The 13,302-nt window shown below is 33.3% G+C and overlaps 1 protein-coding gene across 4 annotated transcripts in view; it reads left to right on the top strand.

Annotated features, from left to right (window-relative positions):
- The window catches only part of LRR (Leucine-rich repeat), a 446,397-nt gene that overhangs the window by 209,337 nt on the left and 223,758 nt on the right, over positions 1-13,302 (top strand). The gene's annotated exons all lie outside the window — the stretch shown is intronic.

Raw genomic sequence — 13,302 nt, 5'->3', positions numbered from 1 at the left:
TTTTTGTTATAGATCGTGAGAAATTTTTTTATGGGGAATTAGTTAAAATAAATTTGCGAAAGCGAAGACTGTAAGAATTGTCCAAAAAGGGGTGTCTACTTATTTATGTGAGTGACTGTACATATGTACATACATATTTTGTATTTATTTGAGTATTTATCCTGGCACTACAATTTTTACAAAATTATTTTATAGTACCAGTCAGGAATGTAAAAGTGAATTACAATAATAATAACAACAATGTAAATAATTAAATTAATTATGTGAAAATAAATTATTACAAAAACTTAAAAGTAAAGTATAATACAAAGTAGAAAAGGCAATAGATTTAAATTAAAAAAAAACCTGATCCAACAAAAAGTTATAGGGTAGGTTATCTTTTATAATTATGTTATTATTCGCTATCATCACTTTCATTCGATGAGTCACTTGTGGAATAGTCATGAGCATCAGCAACACTACTGTGAAAGCTTGAAACAACTGGGGTATTTATTGACTCCTCAACATTATCGGGGGACAGTAAATTTAAGACTTCTGAAGTCAGACTTTTAAATTTTATTTAGGTATCTCCCTAAAACTGTTAACTAAAGGATCCGATGTTATAAGCAACATATTCATAAGATCTCTATTCGTGGCTTCTCGCGACTGCTTTTGTGTGTTATCATCCCTGAATCGTCTCAAATCTTTGTTACGGGCTTCCTGTGCTTCCTCAGAAAGTTGACCAATAGGTAAAATTGCTGATTTTATAATATCAGTACTATGCACTAAGATTTTATGAACTGTAACAGGCATATTAAACCATGGATAGAGATCTATGTATAGTTTTTTAGTCTCGACCGCAAATTTTTCAAATCTTTTGATATTTATATTGTACCCAGATGCTAATGCGCGAAGGAAGTGTCGAATCTTTTGATGAGCGTTACATCCAGTCCCGTAATCTCAGCACTAGCCTCAGAATTTTCGAAAAACCTACGAGCAGTGTTGCCGTCATTGGTATTGCCGAAACCTGGTTTTGGTTTATCTACTATCAATCCAAGTACACTTTTAAATTTATTCTGGATTTCGTTGGAACGTAGCTTTACACTCTCTTTATCTGCCTCATTCCTAAGCTGCCACTTTTTTACTTCGAGGCGATAACTTATATGAAGCAAGCATTCAAAACATCTTATCCATGCATGGAGAGTAGACAAACCAAAATCAGGATTATCTCGGTTAGGCGTAAAGTCCCGTAACTCATTATTCATATCTTTTGGAGTGGCACCAAAAATATAACACTTTTGTGCGGAAGAAGTTTCAGTCAAAGCATTGCAAACTTTTCCGTCAATCATTGTGATTTACGGAAACTTCGTATTCTTCGAGCATGTACTTTGTTGGCAACAACGCATTTATCTCCTCTAAAACTTTGTTCGTTTCAAAAACAATAAAATATTTTGTTTCTTTAGAAAAAATAAATTTAATTGGACGACAATACATGGTAGAAGAAGGTCGAAGATTCTGCCAAACAATGTTACCTTTTTCATCCTCTAATTGAAGAGGAACGAAGGAAAATATAAACAAAAATTCATCATGTGCTATGGCCAGAGCTTTCATCGCAACCCCACTTGCTGATTAAAGTATACGTCAAGTTTGTAGGTAATAAGCTAACAAAAACCTCTTGATTTGCTAAAACTAAACGCTCAACAGTTTTATCTAATACGGACTGGACTTTAATTTCGGCACGTGTTTCACCCACATCAATTTCATTTGGATAGCATTCTTCCTTAGCTTTTCTTATACTATAAAATGATGGATAAACCTTATGGCCTGCCTTGATGCTCCACTTCCGAGTCGTTTTGTACCCATGAGTCGTCGACTTGCTATCTACGTAGTATGCTAAATCTTCTACATTGCTCAAGCATCTCTGGCTCACATGTCATCTTTTTGCCGGATATTTGAGTGGTTTCCTGTGATTTTTTTATAATGTTAGCAACATTTCTGTTGCCGGACATACGCGTTGATACTTCTGCCGCATAAAGTAACTCACCAGGACTTCTAGATTGCAAAGGTCATCCACTCGACGCCGTTTGGTTTTTTTACTGCAGCTAACAAAGTCCTTCATTCGTCTTCCGGGGCCGGAGTTACCTGAAGAAGTGGTTGGTTGGTCTGATGGCAACTTTGAATCCACCGTTATTGTAAATGTGAAGTCTGGACCCGAAAGCCACTCCGAGTTTTTATTCAAAAATCGCTCCTTATGTCTTCCAGAAGTGTTCCACTTTTGATCCAGCTTCGACGAATATGCCGATATTTGTAAGCTTAAACTTTTTATCGAATACTCGGCTGCTTCGCTTAAATCGTACTTAAGTACAACAAAACTCAATAATTCTTTATATCTGGTTTCCTTCGAATGTTGAACCCAAATGTCAAAAAACTCCGTTCTTGGTACGGTTATAACTAAACTGCTTTGTGTTTTTGATTTTCCGACAGGGTGAATAGTTGTTGATTGTTGTGCTGCCATCTTAAGTGTCGTTGATCGTTCTGATTTGTTATCATTTGCGCAGTATTTATATTACATTCAGGTATTGGCGTAGATGCTACCAAATGGGGTTATTTTGTGTAGCGTTCCTGTGTGGTTATACCTGCATTAGGATTGCTTTGTATGTACCTGTTTTTATGCCTTGGTGACTGGTGCGGTAGGTTGAAGTCAGTGATCTTCGCCTTTTTGCCTTTGGTGTGCTCTTGTTGACCTTGCGCGTTTATTTTTGTGTGTTTTATGGCTACGTGTTTGTTCCTTGTACATGGGGATTGGTTTTGCCGTTTGTAGATCAGCTTTAAAGGTTCAAATATCTCGTCGGGGCTGGTACGTACATACATCCTATTTTATATGTAGAGATAACTAAATCTACAAAAAAAAATTAAAAATAGATGTGCAAAGAATTCGCAATGGTTTTTTCTTTGGACTATTAGAGAATACTTGCGACTATAACATATGTAAAATTTAGCCCGGATGTCGGCGGATGTATGTAACTTTTTTGTCCATAAAGCTAAAAATATAGAGAAAAAATACCTTTTCTTCTTAATAACGGAATGTTAAATATATTGAAAATACTCTAATTGCAAAAGAATTACTATTAAAAAATTTTACTTACCTTCGAGCTTAGAATTCATCAAAAAAATTATATAAAAGTGTTCACTTAAAAGAAATATGAAGCTTAATATTCAACAAGAATTTTGCAAATTAATCAATGCATTTTACGGACACTCCTGCCTTCTTACTTCAATTACAAATTATATATATGAGAAAAAATATCAAAAAAAAGCAAAAATCCCGTTATTTTGTTTGTTTTCTTTCATTTCTCATTACACTTTTCTTGGAATAAGAACTTTGATTTTGTCCAGCTAGCTTGTTCTACACGAAACACTGTGCGCTGGGTGACTAGGATCTCGAGATATAGGCCAAAACGTGGACCTGGATATCCCGAGAATGTGTGTGTATTATGGCTATCAAATGAAAGCTGTTGCTGAGACCTTTAAAGAAATTTTCATTGTGGTATTCGATTTAGTCGCATAAACCTGGCAAAACTGATAAATATGCATGCGAAGCCGAAATAAAGACATGAATTAATAATACCCACATACCTAAATATTTACATACGTCCTATTCCATTTGCCTGAAATTTGGTATATAAATTTGCCTACTATGGTTTTTCCGGGAAGTAGACCAGAGACGGGCTGGGACTGGGATTACAACTAGGACTGGGACTGAGACTGAGACTCGGAGTGAGAATGGAACTGGAACAAAATACATACCATCCTCTGGGACTGACAATAAGATATGAAGAAGAATGAGAAAAACTTGAGAGAAGAGAAAAAAGGAAGGAGAAGGAGACTGAGAAAGAGATAGAATGAGACGAAGATATGATAGATGAAGCGAAAAATACGGAGGGAGGAGTGAATACAAAGATTAGGAAAAAGTGTAGAGGTGCGAGGGCAGAGTTAGACGGAAAAAGCTTATTAAAATGTATGCACATAGACAAAATTTTGGGCAGAACAACGTCTGCCGGGTCTGCTAGTTCAATTATAAAATTTTTATTGTTATTCAATTAATATTTTTGTTTTTTTTCGGAAAAACTTAAATGAAGGATACATTTACTGGCATATTGCGATGGTACCATTTCGAAAACCACCACGTAATCATCGTCAGGCAACTTCGTAATGCTTTTGTTTATTCCAACAGGTTTCATCGGGGATCGAACCACGGTCAAACTGCCGAAACCACAAACGCCTAACCATTGGGCTATTGTGTTGTATTTGCTTTGTTTGCTAATTTCAGTTGTATCCCATTTTTACGCTCTCGCACAATTGTCTTTACATTAATTTGTGCTAGGCATGCTTTTTATACCTCTCATGAAAATGAAATGGTATACTAGCTTCGTCACGAATCTCAAACTTGTAAGTCCTTAAGGTAAAATAGATAGACCCATCAATAACACTAGTCAACAAGAGAAATTATTTTGAAGTCTAACTATTTAATTTCGATGTATTATGGCCCCCTAAGTACAAAAACACCCAAAATTTTAAATTCTATGGATACGATTTTATTTTTTTTTTTTTCTTTTTCCAACATCACGAACAGAGGTCTTTCCATTTATCTAATCATATCTTGGAAATTACTTATCTAAGTTAGTTGAGAGAAACACCAGTGGATTCACCGCAAAATTTTCTTTAAGTCTTGATAAGAACATTTTTTTATGTGATCGACGGTTGTGGAGTTCACATAAAAATGTAAAATTTTTTTTTTTGCAAAATCGAACATTTTTTTATTTTTCAAAAATTCATAAAAAATCGAAGGTTTCAAAAACTTACCAATTTTATTTCGCGGTCTTTGTAAACATTATAAATAATTAAAACCTTATCTCGTAAAAATACATGAATAAATATTGTAAGTGAAAAGTGAAAATACCCAATTTAGCGAAAATTTTGCATATCAAGCCTATTATAGTTTTTTACAAACAAATTATTTAGGTATGAAATTTTGCGCAACTTTGTCTTTTTAAAACTTACTACGGGCATCGCCAGAAATGAGAAAACTCCATAATGACACTCAAGAAATTTTTCCCCGTCAATTTTTCTTAGGGCAAAACGCAGATCATAAGAAAAAATGCCTCATACTGTATGAAAAATTTAAGTTGCCAACGCGGATTTTCGTAAGAAAGAAGTATGGTCATATACATTTGTTATCAAATAAATACAACTTTTTCCTTGAGGCATTTCTTGCGATGTTCTTAGAATGCTTAAATCATAAAAACAAAAAAATCAAATTATCACGCCGTCATAGAAACTGCTATACCTACCTACTGAACATCCCAGCCTGCCCAGGCCATTTCCCATAGCATATGAAGTTTTTTTGAAAACCCCTTTTTTCAAACCCTTTCGCAGGTAGTGGTTAAAAAATTTACAGACTCATTAGATGCCTGCCCTGTATGGTATATTGTCGTCGATTGTGACAAACTTAACGGAAAAAAAGATACATACTTTTGAAAATCGAAGTGACCTGCGACTATTTAAAGTAATTCATTTAGTTCATTCAATATTATTTAACTAGCATTCCTGATCGCGAAAAGTCAAGTTGTCAACAACAGTACAAAACTATTAATTGGTTAGTGAATTTTAAAAAAATGAAAAATAACAGTAGAAAATTTGTCTGCAAAAATGACCCGAATATATTTTGTTATGTATGTGGTCTTTACACTACAGCAAAAGGGCGGAGAAATTTCACTATTTCACTACAAGATTCATATAAGGATTATTTTAAAATAGATGTTGAGAATTTGAGCCAATATTGTACGCCAAATTCAATTTGTGATAGCTGTATATATATTTTAAAGAAATGGAAATCCTACCCTCAGTAAGTAACAATTACATTTATTAATTAAAATATTTATGATACTCATTTTTCACAGAGAAAACATGCAAATTGAAAAACCTATGATGTGGAGAGAAACATGTGATCATGTTGCTAACTGTTAATTTTGTTTAAGTAAAAAAAAAAAGGATTTGGAAAACATATGATTTGGTCTCATCCCACGATTTCAGCTGGTGGTTTTACTCTTCCCGTGCTAGATTCAGATGGAGTTCCACGTCCTGAAAATTAACATGATACGTATACTGAAGTTCCTCCATTGCCTATTTCTTCGTCTTCAAAAATCTCCAGCGTATCAGATGGATTTTGCCCAAAGCCTCCGACACAGTCCTTGTCAAACGATCTTATAAGATACCTAGAGCTTCCAAAAGATAAGTCAGAGCTACTTGCATCCCGTCTAAAAGAAAGAAATTTACTAGAAAAACAGGTTACGATAACTACCTATCGTGAGCGACATAAGCCATATGCTTGTTTTTATGGAAATAAAAACAATATATGTTTTTGCTATGATATAACTGGACTTTTTGGAAAGCTTGGCCAAACATATGACGCAAGTGAATGGATATTATTTATTGATAGTAACAAAGAAAGCCTTAAAGCAGTTTTATTACACAATGGCAATCAGAAGCCATCAATACCCATCGCACACGCCGTAAATATGAAGGAGACTTATGAAACCATGTCCAAACTTTTAAAATATATTCATTATGAAAAACACGATTGGAAAATATGTTGCGACTTGAAAGTGGTAGCTTTACTAACTGGACTACAAGGTGGTTACACAAAACATTATTGTTTTCTTTGCCTTTGGGATAGCCGAGATCGAAGCGCACATTATGTATGGAAGGACTGGCCAGCAAGAACCAATCACGAAGTAGGCATACACAATATAAAATATGCTGCTCTAATAAAAAAGGAGAATGGGATTTTTCCGCCATTACACATCAAGCTTGGATTAGTAAAGAATTTTGTTAAGGCGCTAAACAAAAATGAAAAAGCATTCGATTATATTCAAACAATATTTCCAAAATTATCCGCTTCAAAAATTTCTAAAGGTGTTTTTGATGGTCCACAAATCCGAAAACTACTACAGAGCTCAACATTCGAGACGTTACCATCACCCGATGAAAAGGCTGCTTGGAACTCATTTATGCTGATTTTTTCAAATTTTTTAGGAAATAATCGGGGTCCAAATTATAAGGAAATCATTTCTGATTTACTAGCCAACTATTCGAAAATCGGTAAGTAGGAATATGATATGACTTTTGTCTATTCATCATAATTGTAACCTCTAAATTACATATACATATAATTTCAGGTGCAAACATGTCTCTAAAAATGCATTTCTTACACTCCCATTCGGATTTTTTCCCTTCAAATCTTGGTGATGTCTGTGACGAGCATGGAGAACGATTTCACCAACAACTTAAGTCAATGGAGGAGCGTTATCAAGGATTCTGGAACGAAAATATGATGGGGGATTATAATTGGTTTCTTATACGAGAATCAAATTCAGAAAAATACAGTAGACAAGCAAAAAGCAGAAACTATTTTTAAATATTTCAATTACTAAATTTTTGTAGAATTTCTTTAATAAAGGTATCTTAAATAGCTAAATAAACAAAAATATTAAAAATACGTATTTTCCCTTCATTCACTTAATTGTTAATAATATTATCGTTTATCCATGGATTTTCATGAAATAAAGCTTGCCTGATTTGGAATGTTGACAGTTTTACGATCATCTAATAAAAGTTGTAAGTTTTTGTCTCTTTCGATTTTTTGCGAATTAAAGAAGAAACAAAAAATGGAAATTTTTAATACAAAAAATCGATTTTTTATAATGCGATGCAAATAACTCTGAAACCAATAAGTATTTAAAAAAATGGTATTTAAACACGGTGAGCTAGAGACTTGGAACTTGGGCCGTAGGGCAGAACCCAGTGACAATGCAACATTTGATCAAAAAAAAATTCGCTAGGTGACACACGGATCGAGATAGTAAGAAAACAAATTTTAATTTGGGAATCTCCCAATCCATTTTTAACTAACTTCCCGGTTATCTAGAGACATGAAACTTGGCACTTAGTTGGAGGCCTGGTGACAATACAACTTATACAAAACAAAGTTCTGCTAGGTGGCGCGCTAGTCAAGATAACTGCAATTCTTTTTAAAAAGGGGGTAATCTTGCGATCGATTTTCGAGTAACTTCCCGATGAGCTAGAGACACGAAACTTGGGCCGCAAGTCAGAACCCGGTGACAATGCAATATTTTATCAAAAAATTCCGCTAGGTGGCTCATGTATCGAGATATTGAGGAAACTTGTTTTAAATTGGGAATGTTTCAATCAATTTTTAACTAACTTCCTGGATATCTAAAGACTTGAATACTGAAATATAGTTTAAAACTCGGTGATAGTGCAATGTTTGATCAAACAATTTGTTCTACGTAACGCACAAGTCAAACTATTTAGAAGATTAGGCCATACCTTCATGGCTAGCCTCCTGAGTGTTGCAGGCGTTGTAGAATTCCACCTCGTCAAAGGCCCAGCTCAATGCACTTCCTTGCATACTTTTAGGCGTACGCGACTTTCACCACGATTCTTTTAGACTTTGAGGTGTATGCAAATTGCACCACGATTTTCAGCTGTGCAAATTAAGTAGCTGACAAACGAGGTGGAATTCTCTTGTTATGATGCACATTCACCAGCAATGAAAATTCACCACATCATCAATTGTGTTGAACTTACTTCCTCAACAATTGTGATCATATTCACCAACAACGATTGCTTTGAACTATCCGGCTTCGCCAATTATGAGAATAATCGCCAACAAGAATCATTCACCACATTCATCCTCTTTGTCCAACTCACCCGCACACAAACATCTTTCTACAGTCACCTAAGCCGAATATAGATATAGACGTAGTACGTCCGAGCAACGCCAAAGAACGGCGTTAGGAATTACTTAAATTACTAATCAAAGTTGGAATTGCCTTTTTGTAGGCAGTACTAAAAAATTGAAAATAAAAAGATGGTAAAAAAATTTTAAGGACTAACTTTATATAAATGGACCAAAAAATAGGAGGCAGTTTTTCCTTCAATACAGACATAGTCTTGTTGAAATTTGATAAAAACTTTAACAATAGCTCTTGTAAAAGACTTTTGGGATTTAAAATTATAAAGGTAGATCGCAATCTTTCAATTTAAGGCAAAACCATGTATTTGGGATTAACTAATTGATTATTTAAAATTTAAACACGCGCTCTACCTTTATAATTTTAAATCCCAAAATTCTTTTACAGGAGCTATTGTTAAAGTTTTTTAGTCAAAATTTAACTAGACTATGTATTAAAGGAAAAATTGCCTTATATTTTTTGGTCCATTTATATAAAGGTAGTCCTTAAAATTTTTTCATCATCTTTTTATACTCAGCTGAGCAGAGCTCGCAGAGTATATTAATTTTGTTCCATAACGGTAATCCGTAACGGCATAAACTAATCGAGATAGATATAGACTTCTATATATCAAAATGATCTAGGCGAAAAAAGAAATTCATTTAGACATGTCCGTCCGTCCGTCTGTCCGCTAACACGATAACTTGAGTAAATTTTGAGATATCTTGATGAAATTTGGTATGTAGGTTCCTGGGCACTCATCCCAGATCGCTATTTAAAATAAACGAAATCAGACTATAACCACGCCCACTTTTTCGATATCGAAAATTTCGAAAAACAGAAAAAGTGCGATAATTCATTACCAAAGACGGATAAAGCGATGAAACTTGGTAGGTGGGTTGACCTTATGACGCAGAATAGAAAATTAGTAAAAGTTTGGACAATGGGCGTGGCACCGCCTACTTTTAAAAGAATGTAATTTAAAAGTTTTGCAAGCTATAATTTGGCATTCGTTGAAGATATCGTGATGAAATTTGGCATAAAATAAAAATTAGCGCTAAATAAAAATTAGCAAAATCGGATGCCGAACACCCCCCTCCCCCCTTTAAAAAAAAAAAAGTTTTTTTAAGTCAAATTTTAACAAAAAATTGAATATCTTTACAGTATATAAGTAAATTATGTCAACATTCAACTCCAGTAATTATATGGTGCAACAAAATACAAAAATAAAAGAATATTTCAAAATGGGCGTGGCTCCGCTCTTTTTCATTTAATTTGTCTAGGATACTTTTAATGCCATAAGTCGAACAAACATTTACCAATCCTTGTGAAATTAGGTAGGGGCTTAGATTATTGGACGATAACTGTTTTCTGTGAAAAAGGGCGAAATCCGTTTAAGCCATGCCCAGTTTATATACACAGTCGACCGTCTGTCCTTCCGCTCGGCCGTTAACACGATAACTTGAGCAAAAATCGATATATCTTTACTGAACTCAGTTCACGTACTTATCCGAACTTACTTTGTATTGGTGTAAAAAATAGCCGAAATCCGACAATGACCACGCCCACTTTTTCGATATCGAAAGCTACGAAAAATGAAAAAAATGCCATAATTATATACCAAAACGAAAAAAGGGATGAAACATGGTAATTGGATTGGTTTATTGACGCAAAATATAACTTTAGAAAAACTGTGCAAAATGGGTGTCACACCTACCATATCAAGTAGAAGAAAATGAAAAAGTCCTGCGGGGCGAAATCAAAAGCCCTTTGAATCTTGGCAGGAATACTGTTCGTGGTATTACATATATAAATAAATTAGCGGTACCCGACAGATGATGTTCTGGGTCACCGTGGTCTACATTTTGGTCAATATCTCGAAAACGCCTTCACATATACAACTACCACCACTCCCTTTTAAAATACTCATTAACACCTTTCATTTGATACCCATATCGTACAAACAAATTCTAGTCCACCTATAGAACTAAGGCCCACTCCCTTTTCAAACACTCTTTAATACCTTCCATTTGAAACCCATGTCATACAAACACATTCCAGGGTTACCCTAGGTTCATTTTCCTACATGGTGATTTTCCCTTATTTTGTCTCCATAGCTCTCAGCTGAGTATGTAATGTTCGGTTACACCCGAACTTAGCTTTCCTTACTTGTTATATATGGGGTATTCCATCCCATTTCGACCAATTTTGAACCCGACCCCTTTAGAATTGGCTGAAAGTTTTTCTTCCTTTTCTATTTACGAAAGACGTTTTTCAGAAGTTTTTAAATTTTTTCATCCACCTCAAAAAAAGTTATGAATTTAAAAAAAAACACCGTTTTTGTTTTCAAAACGCTATACATTTTTCAAAAATTGACCGTTTGAGATCTTTTTTTTTTTAAATTTATTTTTAAATGTACTTTTCGGAAAAAATTCAAAAAAATTGTTAAAGTTTTTTTTTGTAATTTTTCAGTTTTTCGAGATTTTTCGAATTTCGCCCTTTTTTTCTCATAAAAAACTTCAATCAATTCTGCAATCATCCCCACTAATCCCGGAGTGGGCCGAGAATTTTTTTTTTATTTAATTGAAAAAACAAACTTTAAAAATTTTTTTGTATTTTTTCCGAAAAGTACATTTAAAAACAATTTAAAAAAAAAAAAAAAGATCCCAAACGTTCAATTTTTGAAAAAGTTATAGCATTTTGAAAACAAAAAAGGTTTTTTTTTAATTCATAACTTTTTTTGAGTTGGATGAAAAAATTTGAAAAACTTCTGAAAAACGTCTTTCGCAAGCTAGAAAAAGAAGAAAAACTTTCAGCCAATTCTAAAGGGGTCGGGTTCAAAATTGGCAGAAATGGGATGGAATACCCCATATATAAAATTTTGGAAAACACAAAAACCCTGATTATTTAGTAAATAATACACTTAGAATGTTGAAATTTGACATGTGGACTGATATTGAGACTCTTGATGAAAATTTTTAAAATGGGCGTGGCACCGCCCACTTGTTATAAAATCAATTTTACAAATATTATTAATCAAAAATCGTTAAACCTTTCGTAACAAAATTCGGCAGAGAGATTGCCTTCGCTATAAGGAATGCTTTGAAAAAAACTTACGAAATCGGTTAAGGACCACGCCCACTTTTATATAAAAGATTTTTAAAAGGGGCGTGGACGAATAAAATAAGCTATATCTTTGCAAAAAATAGCTTTATATCAATGGTATTTCATTTCCCAAGTGGATTTATAACCATAAATAGGACAATTTTCAAATTTAAAAAAATGGGCGTGGCACCGCCCTTTTTATGACTAAGTAATTTTCTATGTTTCGGGAGTCATAACTCGAAGAAAAATTAACGGATCGTAATAAAATTGGGTACACAAATTTAAATTTGTAAACACTCCATTTCATGAATATATATGACCATATCTACGATAAAATATCGTCTGTGAATGATATAATACTAAGATATAACAAAGCAGAATAAATTAGAAAGAAAAGAAAAACAAACAAAAACATTGAAATTATTCAAGCAAACATATTTACTAAAATAAAATTGATTTCATAATTTTAAGCGACATAAACAAATTAGGATTATGGGATCTAAGCATCCGATTAATGGGCATATAATCAAACTAAGTTAACCTTATAATAAATACTAGTATAGCCTGTGGTCGAAATTCGACCAACGTGTATTTTTTTCAACTCAGTCTATGCATCAAGTGTTGGAAATATAGCAAACTGGTCTAACTTACTTAGTTTTTCTTTAAAAATTTGAATTTGATCTAAGACTTTGTACCTTTTGATTGTATTTTCTTAAATTTTCTACAAACTTTTCACATGTAATTATAACGTTTTGGTATGGAGCTCCTTAAACAAAAATATAAAAATTATGTAAAATCAAATGAGATTGACATATAATTATGGTGAAATTGCTTGAAATTGAATTGAAAAATTAAAAAAAATTATATGAAGTGAACAAACAGTTCCATATAAAAACGCAATAAGTGCACTTAGACTTTTTTCCGGGTTTTAATGTGATCATTGTGGAAATATGAACATTCTACTGTTCGGACATTTAATGTCGGGATTCCCATTGAGATCTATGTACGTAATTAATTTGTATTAAATTTGTACACACTCCATTTCATGAATATATATGACCATATCTACCATAAAATATCACCTGTGAACAATATAATACTAAGATATAACAAACCAGAATAAATTAGAAAGAAAATAAAAACAAACAAAAACATTGAAATTATTCACGCAAACATATTTACTAAAATAAAATTAATTTCATAACTTTAAGCGACATAAACAAATTAGGGTTATGGGATCTAAGCATCCGATTAATGGATATATAATTCAACAAAGTTAGCCTAATAATAAATATAATGGATAATATACTGCCTATGCAATACGGCCGCTATGATGCCGGTTGCCGTTTTGACCTAAAATCAAAAACATTTTTGGGACGTTTTTTTGTTTCGTTTAATATAC

Source organism: Eurosta solidaginis, chromosome 3 (genome assembly GCF_040869045.1).
Source record: "Eurosta solidaginis isolate ZX-2024a chromosome 3, ASM4086904v1, whole genome shotgun sequence".
Classification (NCBI taxonomy): Eukaryota; Metazoa; Arthropoda; class Insecta; order Diptera; family Tephritidae; genus Eurosta; species Eurosta solidaginis.
The sequence above is the reverse complement of the archived record's forward strand: the minus strand, read 5'-3'. Positions and strand labels throughout refer to the sequence as shown.